General features: G+C 43.8%; 1 long non-coding RNA gene across 1 annotated transcript in view; it reads left to right on the forward strand.

Annotated features, from left to right (window-relative positions):
- Positions 1-1,351: 1,351 nt before the first annotated feature.
- LOC103791260 (uncharacterized) overlaps positions 1,352-12,468 on the forward strand; it is a 29,776-nt gene continuing 18,659 nt past the window's right edge. Inside the window, exons 1-2 of the long non-coding RNA XR_013532078.1 lie at positions 1,352-1,487; positions 4,326-4,429. This is a non-coding gene — a long non-coding RNA (uncharacterized LOC103791260). The remainder of the gene's footprint in view (positions 1,488-4,325; positions 4,430-12,468) is intronic.

A 12,468-nucleotide genomic window follows, 5' to 3' on the forward strand; every position in this document is an offset into this window, starting at 1 on the left:
CTCCTGAGTAGCTGGGATTATAGGCATGCGCCACCATGCCCAGCTAACTTTTTGTATTTTTAGTGGAGACAGGGTTTCACCACATTGACCAGGATGGTCTTGATCTCTTGACCTCGTGATCCACCCTCCTCGGCCTCCCAAAGTGCTGGGATTACAGGCTTGAGCCACCACGCCTGGCTATTCTTGCTTCTTGAAGATGGATGCTTATACCTTTAGCAACGAACTTAATCCCTTCTCACATCTTATGTGAAGTTGTAGTTCTTATCTGGAATTAACTGCAAAAGAAAGCAAAGCTTATTGAAAACTCCTTTTTTGTGTGCTAAAATATTGTTTTAATATTTCAAAATAAATGAAAGCTTCTATAAGAAGAATGTTGACCTGTGTCCAGACCAAACAAGGTGAAGAAGTCTTATTTTAACATTCGAGAAACATCAATTGGGCATCAGATAACACTCCTGAAAGGGATTGAAAACAATGCAGTAGACTACAAAAGAAGCTGCACATCCTTAGGAAGAAAAGAAACCATTTGTCATAGATGGCTTGTCCACGTGTGCAAAGTAGAGGGCAACCTAAGACGGTGCTGTCTGGTTCCAGGTGCACTGTGATTACTATCTGAATGTAGTTATTATTTAAATTACTTTTTTTTTTTTTTTTTTTGATACAGGGTCTCTCTGTCACTCCAGGCTGGAGTGCAGTGGCACAATTTTGGCTCACTGCAACCACGACCTCCCGGGCTCAAGTGATCCTCTCACCTCTCAGCCTTCTAAGTTGCTGGGACTATAGGCACATGCTGCCACACCTGGCTAATTTCTTTTTGTATTTTTGGTAGAAATGGGGTTTTGCCATTTTGGCCAAGCTGGTCTCAAACTCCTGACTGCAAGTGATCCTCCTGCTTTGGCCTCACAAAGTACTGGGATTACAGGTGTGAGCCACCATGCTCAGCTTTAAATTTCATCTTTTAAAAGAGAAAGAGCTCAGAATCTGAATCAGTTGCGTGAGGTCCTTTATCCTGCAAGGTTCTGAATTAGGATGTTCCTATTTTATACATAAGAAAATGTAAAACTGATTTATATGGTAAATAACCATAAGGTTCAGGGCTAGAACTTTAAATGGTAGTTTGCCTCCAAGATGGCACCCAATGAATGATCCCTGTACCACAATTGGTCTATGTGACCAAAAGCATACAGCATTAGTGATGGTACTTACATATCTTGGGTGATTACATTATAAAAGATGTCCATCTTGGGTGTTCTTTCTCTTTTTCTCTTGCTCAGAGACAAGCAAGCTGTCATGTTACAAGCAGCCCTTTGAGGGGTCCATGTGATGTCTAAGAATGAAGTCTAGTCAACTTTTAATGAGGTCTTGAGGCCCACCAGTAATCTTGAGTGAGCTTGGAAGTAGCTCCTTCAGCATCACTTGGGTGTTGAGATAACTGCTGACAGCTTTACTACAACCTCATGAGAGTCTTCTGAACCAGAACCACTCAGGTAAGCAGCTCCCAGATTCTTAATCCTCAGAAACTGTGAGAAATAATGAATGTTTGTTGTTTTAAACTGCTAAATTTTAAGGTATTATGTTATGCAGCAATAGATAACTCATATACAAATTATTTGAATCAAACAATATGTTAAATGAAAATTCAAAAGAATAAACATCTATAATTCCTTGATTTCTTTTCCCTTCTATTCTGCACAATAGAATTTTACAGATGAACCTTATAAGTACTTGTGCAATAAGAGACAGTATATTGTATTGGTTAAGTGCATAGCCTTTGGATGTATGCTAATAGAAAAACCAGTATTCAATTGCTTTTTTCTTCAATTCCAAGCTTGTGAGCTTGAGTAAATTTAAAGTTTACTAAGCCTCAGTTTCCTGGGTTGGTAGTGCTTAGCTCAAGCTCCTAGCATATATTAACTATAAACCAACTATTAGTTTTAATTATTTGTTTTAGTTTGATTATTGGCTCTAAATAAATGCCTTAAGAACGATGTGTTCTCCATAGATTTGGATATGTCGGGACGTTATATAGGCTGGAGCAGTCAGCAATTACTTGCCTGAGGAAGGGAAAGTCTCCAAAGAACAGACTCCTCATTTAAGAAAAGAGGCCAGGTGCAGTGGCTCATGCCTGTAATCTCAGCCTTTTGGGAGGCTGAGGAGGGCAGATCACCTGAAGTCAGGAGTTTGAGACCAGTCTGGGCAACATAGTGAAACCCTGTCTCTACTAAAAATACAAAAATTAGCCAGGTGTGGTGGCACACTCCTGTAGTCCCAGCTACTTGGGAGGCTGAGGTGAAAGGATTGCCTGAGCCTGGGAGGCGGAGGTTGCAGTGAGTTAAGATCGTGCCACTGCACTCCAGCCTGGACAACAGAGCAAGTTTCCATCTCAAAAAGAAAAAAAAAGAGTAGAAGGCCCAAACTCAATCCAATATTATAGCTTCAGCATCAGAGTAGAGAATGATTCAGAGGGGCTGTTCAGCGTCTGCTGTAGATCCCACAGATCTGTGTTTGGATGCTTCTGGTAAGAAGTGTATGGCAGCTGTACCTGACAGATGCACTTGGCAGCAATAACTTATGCATACCTGAAGGATGACCCTATGGTCTAAGAAGAATGTGTGTTCAGAGCTCTAAGCTAAGGAATCTGGGAGTGGCCAACCCAGAGATTTCATTTCTTATCTATGAGGAACTTCTGAGTGCTCCCACACCCAGCCCATCCTGTAGAATGCAGGCCCTACTAGGTGATCAAAGCCCTTTGTTTTAAGTTAAATGAAGGTTGCCTGGTAGAGGTTGCTAGGGGACAGGTGTTAAGTAAAAAAGTGCTATACAAACTGCATGCTTTTTTTTTTGAGACAGTTTTTGCTCTTGTTGCCCAGGCTGGAGTACAGTGGTACAGTCTTGGCTCACTGCAACCTCCGCCTCCTGGGTTCAAGTGATTCTTCTGTCTCAGCCTCGCAAGTAGCTAGGATTACAGGCACCTACTACCAGGCCTGGCTAAGTTTTTGTATTTAGTAGAGACAGGGTTTTACCATGTTGGTTAGGCTGGTCTCAAACTCCTGACCTCAGGTGATCCACCAGCCTTGGCCTCCCAAAGTGCTTGGGATTACAGGTGAGAGCCACTGAGCCTGGCCAACTGCATGCTTTTTACAAGGAGTTTTGGTTCTCCTGCCCAGCCCACTGACACTGGACTGCCCTTTATGTAAGGCCCTTCAATAAATCTTATGTCTCATTTGCTGGTTCTAGGTCTCTTCTTCAGCCTCTTGAACATGGTGCCATCCTTACTGAAGTCATTGCAGTCTGGCATGACAAGGGAAACTTAAATAAAATCTGAAATAGCTATTTTTTTCCTTGCCAAAATCCCTGTAAGGTATTACTTACCTTGGCCTCAGAACATCGAACTATGACTCAAGAGCGGAGAAACAGAAGTCTGTCCATGTCATCAGACAACATCCCAGGTGGGATGTTATCACCCCAGTGCATACCAGCATTTGGGCAGAGTAGAGCAGCTGCAGCCTAGCAAGATTTGCCATAATTCTGTTGGTTTGTACAATAGAATGAGAAATCACATTTCTGCTGTTATGTGATCCTGCATTTTAACTTGAGTTTGTTTGGCCTGGACAGATAGGTAACTAGCCGTGAAGAGAGTGGACCTTGAAACATTCTGAAGACTATAAAAAGGATGTAATAAAATACTTTGGACAACTGTTTAAGGACTTAAGTGTCCAGATTCTTTAGATGAGTATAATTTCCAGTGTGAAACCTCACAATTTGGCTTCAAGAGATACAAGACAGGTTTTTGAATTCCACAGAAAAAATAATGCATTGCATTGCAACAAACTTGACCATCCTATTCATGGTAGTAGAAATGTAAATTCATTCCCTTCAGAAATACCTGCAAAAAATGAAATGTGAAATATGCCACTTGCATTTTAAAGACTGGTTATTGCATTCTAGAATAGATGGAAAAGATATTAGTGAGGGTCAGAATTATGAGTTTTCCCAAAAGACTTTTATGTATATAAGTGACATGGCAAGAAAATTGGGTCACTAATGTTTTTCACTTTTTCATTCATTTGGCAAACGTGAATAGATCGATGTGTGTCAAACACTGTTCCGAGTTCTGGGAATTGAGGAAAGAAACAAGCTATCTGTTCTCATGGAGCTCACATTTTACTTGGAGGATGGGAGGCTGACAGTAAAAACTTGTACAAATAAATACAAATTTGAGGTAGTGGCAAGTGCCAAGGAGAAAGAAAAGAGAGTAATGGCATAGAATGACAGTCATTGCTAGCTGCTTTAGATGAATGCTGAGTAAACATGTTTCTTAGAAGGTGATAACTGAGCTGAGAGGCAAAGGATGAGAAGGAATCTGTCCTGTGAAGATCTGGGAAGCCGGTATACTAAGCAGAAGAGCAGCAAGTACAAAGACCGTGAGGTAAGGGATATGCTCAGGGTGACTAAGTAACAGAGGGAGGGAAGACCAGCGTGACTAGAACATAGTGATCAAAGTCATTAGTGTTGGAACATAAGTCAGAGACATTGGCAGGAGGCCAGTATTTTTGCAAGCTAGATTGTCTAGTGCCTTGTAGATAGTGGCAAGGGGTTTGGATTTTATTTTAGGTGAAACACTACCAGAATTTTTTCTTTTTTTTTTTTTTTTTTTTTTTTTTTTTTTTTAATGAAGATGGGGTTTCACCATGTTGGCCAGGCTGGTCTTGAACTCCTGACCTCAAGTGATCCGCCCACCTCAGCCTCCCAAAGTGCTGGAATTACAGGCATGAGCCACCATGCCTGGCCTTCTTTTATCTTTTTTTTTTTCTTTTCTTTTCCCTTCCTTCCTTCCTCCCTTCCTTCCTTCCTCCTTCCCTCCTTCCCTTCCCTTCTCTTCCCTTCTCTTCCCTTCTCTTCCTTCCCCTCCCCTCTCCTCCTCTCTTCCCTCTCTCCTTCCCTTCCCTCCACTTTCCTCCCCTCCCCTCCCCTCCTCTCTCTGCTTTGCTCTGCTCTCCCCTCCTCTCTCTGCTTTGCTCTGCTCTCCCCTGCTCTCCCCTGCTCTCCCCTCCCCTCCCCTCCCCTTCCCTTTCTTTTCTTTCCTTTTTTGAGACAGGGTCTCACTGTCACCCAGGCTGGAGTGCAATGGCATTATCTTGACTTGCTGCAACGTCTGCCTCCTGGGCTCTAGCAATCATCCCACCTCAGTTCCCCCAGTAGCCAGGACTACACAAACCACACCCAACTAATTTTTGTATTTTTTGTAGAGATGGGGTTTTGCCATGTTGCCTAGGCTGGTCTTGAACTCTTCCCACTTCAGCCTCCCAAAATGCTGGGATTATAGGCATGAGCCATTGCGCCTGGCCTGTCAGAGTATTTTCAAGCAGAAAACATCAGGTCTTATTTCTAGCATAAAAGGAACATTCTGGCTGTTTTTTTCTTTTTTTTTTTTTGAGACGGAGTTTCACTGTTGTTACCCAGACTGGAGTGCAATGGCACGATTTTGGCTCACTGCAACCTCTGCCTCCCGGGTTCAAGCAATTCTCCTGCCTCAGCCTCCTGAGTAGCTGGGACTACAGGTGCGCACCACCATGCCCAGCTAATTTTTGTATTTTTAGTAGAGACAGGGTTTCACCTTGTTGACTAGGATGGTCTCAATCTCTTGACCTCGTGATCCACCCGCCTCGGCCTCCCAAAGTGTGGGGATTATAGGCGTGAGCCACCGCGCCCAGCCCCATTCTGGCTGTTACATAGAGAATGGACTGTAGAGAACAAGAATGAAAGCAGGTTGACTGATTAGAAAGCACTGCAGCATTATAGGCAAGAGATTATGATGGCCTGAACTAGAGTGATAACTGTGGAAGCGATAAATGGATGAATTCAGAATATTTTTTAAAGCAAAACGTGACATGATTTACTATTGGATATGGGCATGAGAAAAGGAAATAAGGATGATTCCTGGATTTTTAGCTTAAGCAACCTTGTAGCTTTTCATGACTGTTTTTGACTGGGGTAGTGGCAAGAGTGTGAATGGACTGAAGGGATCACAAGGTATAAAGTGGAAGGAAAAGGAAATGATAACAGGTGAGAGCTGAAGGGTTGGGAGGAACAAAAGATCATAAAGTGAGATGGAGCTGTTGTGATTGATGAGGGGCCCAGCGTGTTTCCTCAGCAGCAAGACTGTGATGTATAGGTGAAGGTCAAGTACTCTGAGGCTAAGGCGTTGAAGCAGGAGTGGCTGCAAGAAACAGACCTCTCGAACACTGATCTGGGAAGGAAGAGGTGTTTATTATTATTATAGTGGGAGACAGGTGACAATTTGTCTAAACAACCAAGTTCCCCTAACAAAAAGAAGCTCTGCCTTTATATAGGCTTACACTCTAGATATTACACATGAAAGAATCTTGGGTTTACAGTTTTAGAAATCACATATGAAAGGGTCTTGGGTTTACAGTTTTAGAAATCACATATGAAAGGGTCTAGGGGTTTTGATCTTGTTTAAGTAAAAACAATATATCTTTCGGAGAGATTCCCCCACACTATGCCTGCTATTTACAGGAAGGTGATTTAGGAGGTATCAGTCGGCCAGCCTTTTCTTCTACTGAAATGCAGTGTGGAAGTCAAGGGGGAGGGATCCTAGATACCCGGGTCTCCTTCTTCTGTGTAGTACTACTCATCTTCCTTGGCACAAAAGTCACCAGCACCTTGATCTGAGTTTTAGGGAGCTCATGAAATGTGGATAACTAACCAGGCAGATGTTAGTAACAGTAACCAGGAGGGCATAGGACAAACCTGAGCAGACCTTTTTAAGTATGTGAAGGTGAAGGAGTTATGATTTAGAAATGGTAGTGGGAAGCAGGGAGAATGCTGAGAGCTTGCTCAGCTCTTAGCTTTCAAGATCATGGGTGGTGCAAAAAGCCTCCATTTGAGAGACAGAACCAAGAGGCAAGTGGGGTGCTCAGAAGGAAGCCAGGTCTCTATCAAGGAAAGGAGATGGAGAGAACAACCAGGGATGTACTTGAAAGAAGAGAGTTGTTTGGCCGGGCGCAGTGGCACGTGCCTGTAGTCCCAGCTACTCAGGAGGCTGAGGTGGAAGGAACTCTTGAGCCCAGGAGTTCTGGGCTGTAGTGCGCTATGCCGATCGGGTATCCGCACTAAGTTTGGCATCAATATGGTGACCTCCTGGGAGCAGGGGACCATCAGGTTGCCTAAGAAGGGGTGAACCGGCCCAGGTCGGAAACGGAGCAGGTCAAAAGCCCCGTGCTGATCAGTAGTGGGATCACTCCTGTGAATAGCCACTGCACTCCAGCCTGGGCAACATAGGGAGACCCTGTCTCTTAAAAAAAAAAAAAAGAGTTGTTTGTCTACAGTGGAATGCATGTTGCAGAGGACTCAGTCGTGGAAAAGACAGCTGCAGTAGGGTGAGCTGGCAGGCTTTGCAGGGGCAGGAGCACAGCAGGGCATTAGAATGGGAGTTTTAGATGAGAAGTATTAAATTTGCAGTGCTGGAGGAAGATCATTTCAAGATTTGCAAAATCAAGCTTTAGACTTTTCTTTGCCAACAGACAGAGAAATTAGGTGATAGTTCAAATCCTTATAATTTTTTATAATCCTTTCAGCAGTCTGTTAAATATAACCTTGGTGATAAGCTAAGTTACCTCAGCATAGCAAGCTTGGCTTGGTCTAAATCAGGGTAGAGGTAATTGCTGCTCAAAGGAAGTGAGAGAAACACCCAGATCTGGACTGGAGAACGTGACTTTGACCTTACTTTCAGCCTCCACAGAGCTCAGCCCCGGGGAGCACTTGGCTAGTTGCTGAGGCCACAGGCAGGAGTTTATAACCAGACTAGACTGAGCCCACTGATGCAATATACTTTTTTTTTTGAGATGGCGTCTCACTCTGTCACCCAGGCTAGAGTGCAGTAAGTAGTGTGATCTCGGCTCACTACAACCTCTGCCTCCTGCGTTCAAGTGATTCTCCTACCTCGGCCTCCCAAGCAGCTGGGATTAAAGGTACCCACCACCATGTCCAGCTAATTTTTGTATTTTTTTTAGGAGAGTTGGGGTTTCATTATGTTGGCCAGGCTGGTCTTGAGCTCCTGACGTCAAGTGGCCTTGGCCTCCCAAAGTGCTGGGATTACAAAATTCATGCCCAGCCTGATGCATGAATTTTGCATTCTTCATGTTCTTCATCTATGCTTCCAAAGAACTGGCACTCAGTTGACACTCAATATGTTTTTATTTTTTAACTTCTTTATGATTGTAAAAGTAATATATGAAATATTTGTGAAGTATGGAAACCTGGAAAAAATAAAACAGAAGTCATCTATAATCCCACCATCCAAACATACCTACTGTTAATGCCTTAGCTTTCTTTCTTTCTTTCTTTCTTTCCTTTCTTTTTCTTTCTTTCTTTCTTCTTTTTTTTGAGACAGTCTTTTTTTTTTTTTTTTTTTTTTTTTTTTGAGACAGTCTTGATCTGACATCCAGGCTGGAGTACAGTGGCACAATCTCGGCTCACTGCAACCTCTGCCTCCTGGGTTCAAGCAATTCTCCTGCCTCAACCTCCCAAGTAGCTGGGATTACAGACATCCACCACCACACCAAGCTAATTTTTGTATTTTTAGTAGAGACAGGGTTTCACCATGTTGGCCAGGCTTGTCTCAAACTCCTGACCTCAGGTGATCTGCCCACCTCAGCCTCCCAAAGTGCTGGGATTACAAGTGTGAGCCATAGTACCCAGCTTTTTTTTTTTTTAAATGAGACAGAGTTTCGCTCTTTTCACCTGGGCTGGAGTGCAGTGGTGTGCTCTTGGCTTACTGCAACCTCCACCTCCCAGGTTCAAACAATTCTCCTGCCTCAGCCTCCCGAGTATCTGGGACTACAGACAGGTGCCACCAAGCCCAGCTAATTTTTTTGTATTTTTAGTGGAGACAGGGGTTTCACCATGTTGGCCAGACTGGTCTCAAACTCCTGACCTGGGGTGATCTGCCCATCTCGGCCTCCCAGAGTGCTGGGATTATAGGTGTGAGCCACTGTACCCAGCTGAGCCTACTTTCTTCTGGTCTTTCTTTAATGCCTCCCCCTACTACACTGGCCCCCTGCCATTGCATACACACACACACACACACACACACACACACACACACACACACACATATATATTTATTTTTTTCTAAAGAGATGGAGTCTTGCTCTGTTGCCCAGGCTGGTAGGCTGATCTCACTCCTTCAGGTGATTCTCCTGCCTTGGCCTCCCAAAGTGCTGTTGTTACAGGCATAAGCCATCACACCTGGCCATTTTCCATGCTTTTTTTTTGAGACAGAGTTTCTTTCTTGGCACCCAGGCTGGAGTGCCATGGCACTATCTTGGCTCACCACAACCTCCACCTTCTGGGTTCAAGCAATTCTCCTGCCTCGGCCTCCCAAGTAGCTGGGACTACAGGCATGTGCCATCATAGCCAGCTAATATTTTATGTTTTTAGTAGGCATGGGGTTTCTCCATGTTGGTCAGGCTGGTCTTGAACTCCTGGCCTCAGGTGATCTGCCCTCCTTGGCCTCCCAAAGTGCTGAGATTACAGGTATGAGCCACTGCACCCGACCCTTTTTTATGCTTTTATAACTCAGTTTATCCATTCATTTATTCACTCATTTTTGGTTAATACCCATACATTGGTTTTATTTTATTATTTTATTATGTTATATTTTTAGCTACAGGGTCTCACTCTGTTCCCCAGGCTGGAGTGCAGTGGCATGATCATGACTCTGGAAGCCTGAACTCCTGGGCTCAAGGGATCCTCCCACTTCAGCCTCCCAAGAAGTTAGGACTACAGGCACATGCCACCACACTCTGCTAATTTTTTTTAGAGGCAGTTATTAGGCCATTCTTGCATTACTGTAAAGAAATACCTGAGACTGTGTAATTTATTAGGAAAAGAAGTGTAATTGACTCATGATTTCACAGGCTGTATAGGAAGTGTGGCACTAGGCATCTGCTCAGCTTCTAGGGAGGCCTCAGAGAGCTTTTATTCATGGTGGAAAGTGAAGTGGGAGCAGGTATGTCACATGGCAAAGACAGGAGCAAGAGAGAGGGGAAGAGGAGGTGCCATACCCTTAAACAACCAGATTTCTCAAGAACTCACTTACTATGATGGGGACAGCTCCGAGCCATGAGGGATCTGCCCCTTTGACCCAAACACCTCCCACCAGGTTCCACCTCCAACATTGGAGATTACATTTCAACATGAGATTTGGATGGGGATAAATATCCAGACAATATCATTTCACCCCTGGCCCTCCCAAATCTCATGTTCTTCTCACATTGCAGAATACAATCATGCCTTCCCAAGAGTTCCCCAAAGCCTTAACTCATTCTAATGTTAACTCAAAAGCCCAAAATTCAAAGTCTCATCTGAGACAAAGCAAGTCTCTTCCACCCATGAGTCTATAAAAATCAAAAACAAGCTATTTACTTCCAAATTACAATGGGGGTATAGGCATTGGGTAAACATGCCCATTCCAAAAGGGAGAAATTGGCCAAAAGAAAGGGCTACAAGCCTCATGCAAATTCAAAACCCAGCAGGGCAGTTATTAAATTGTAAAGCTACAAAGTAATCTCCATGTTCCATATCCAGGGCCCACTGGTGAAGGGAGTGGGCTCCCAATGCCTTGGGAAGCTCTGCCCGTGTAGTTTGCATAGTATAGCTTCCACAGCTGCTCTTAAGAGCTGGAGTTGAGTGCCTGTGGCTTTTCCAGGCACATGTGCAAGCTGCCAGTGGATCTGCCATTCTCAGGTCTGGAGGGTGGTGACCCCCTTCTCACAGCTCCACCAGGCAGGTCCCCAGTGGAGACTGTGTAGGGTCTCTAACCCCACATTTCCCCTCCAAACTGCCAGTAGATGTTCTCTGTGAGGGTTCTACCCCTGCAGCAGACTTTTGCCTGGCCATCCTGGTTTTCTCATATATCCTCTGAAGTCTAGGTAGAGGCTGTCAAGCCTCCTTCACTCTTATAGTTTGCATGCCTACAGGCTTAACACCACATGGAAGCCACCAAAGCATGCAGTCTGAGCTGTACCTGGGGCCTCTTGAGCCACAGCTGGAGCTGAAACAGCTGGATACAGGGAGCACTGTCCCAAAGAGGCTGTGAAGAGCAGTGGAGCCCTAGGCCTGGGTGACAAAACCATTCTTCCCTCCTAGGTCTCTGGGCTTGTGATGGCAAGGGCTGCCCCTTAGATCTCTGAAATGCTTTCAAGGCCTTTTTCCTATTGTTTTAGCTGTTAGTGCCTGCCTCTCTTTTAGTTATTCAAATTTCTCTAGCAAGTGGTTGTTCCACAGCCTGCTTGAATTCCTCTACGGAAAAAGCTTCTTTCTCTGCCATATGGCCAAGCTGCAAATTTTCTGAACTTTTACACTCTGCTTCCCCTTTAAATATAACTTCTAACTTTAAGTCATTTCTGTCTTCTGACATCTGAGTTAGGCTGTTAGATGCAGCCATGCCACTTCTTGAACACTTTGCTGCTTAGAAATTTCCTCCTCCAGATACTCTAGGTTGTCACTGTGAAGTTCAAACTTTCACAGATCCCTAGAGCATGAACAAAATGCAGCCAAGTTCTTTGCTAGGGCATAATGAGGGTGACCTTTGCTCCATTTCTAAGTTTCTCATTTCCATCTGAGACCTCTTCAGCCATGCCTTCACTTTCCATATCACCATCAGTGTTCTGGTTACAACCATTTGAGCAATCAAGCACTGTTCTAACTTCTGGGAATACAGAAATGCTCCTTATGTAACTTACAGTCTAGTGGAGGAAGAAGGAAAATAAATGCAACAAAGAAGTAAATTAGTCAGGATGTCAGAGAGTGATAATTCCCATGGAGAAAAATGAAGCAGGGATGCATAAAGTTAGTTCAGAGAGAGAGGAGGATACAAGTTTAAATAGGGTAGTCAGATAAGGATTGATTAAGAATATGACATTTGGGCCAAGACATGAAGGAAGTAAGAAAGCAAGCTATGTAAATAGCTGGGAAGAGCATTCCTAAAAAGAAGGAACATGTGTCTAATAGAGAAGTATGTTTAGTATGTTCAAAGAATAGCAAGGCCTGGGTGGCCTTAATGAAGAAAGCAATGGAAAGAGTAATAAGAGATGAAGTCAGCGAGCTCAAGCAGGGCATGAAGATTAGAGTAGAGCCCTATAAACTGGGTTACTGTCAAATGAAAGTTAAGGCTGCTGAGGCAGAAATGATTTGATAAAAGTTTATTGGATGCCAAACGTGAGGAAGAACCCAGGAAAACACACCAACAAAGTTGAGTGTTCTGGAGTCTGTTACAAGTTGGAAGGCTTTTACAGGAAAGTTAGAAGAAAGGAGGGGGACTCTTCATATAAGAGTTGTCCTTTTTCATTGGAAGGTACAATACAAAGGTTACAATAATTGGCTACTGATTGCAACATACCGGCTAAAATGTCTACAGGCAAGACAATCAGTAAAACGTTA

This window comes from Callithrix jacchus, chromosome 2 (assembly GCF_049354715.1).
Source record: "Callithrix jacchus isolate 240 chromosome 2, calJac240_pri, whole genome shotgun sequence".
Taxonomy (NCBI): Eukaryota; Metazoa; Chordata; class Mammalia; order Primates; family Cebidae; genus Callithrix; species Callithrix jacchus.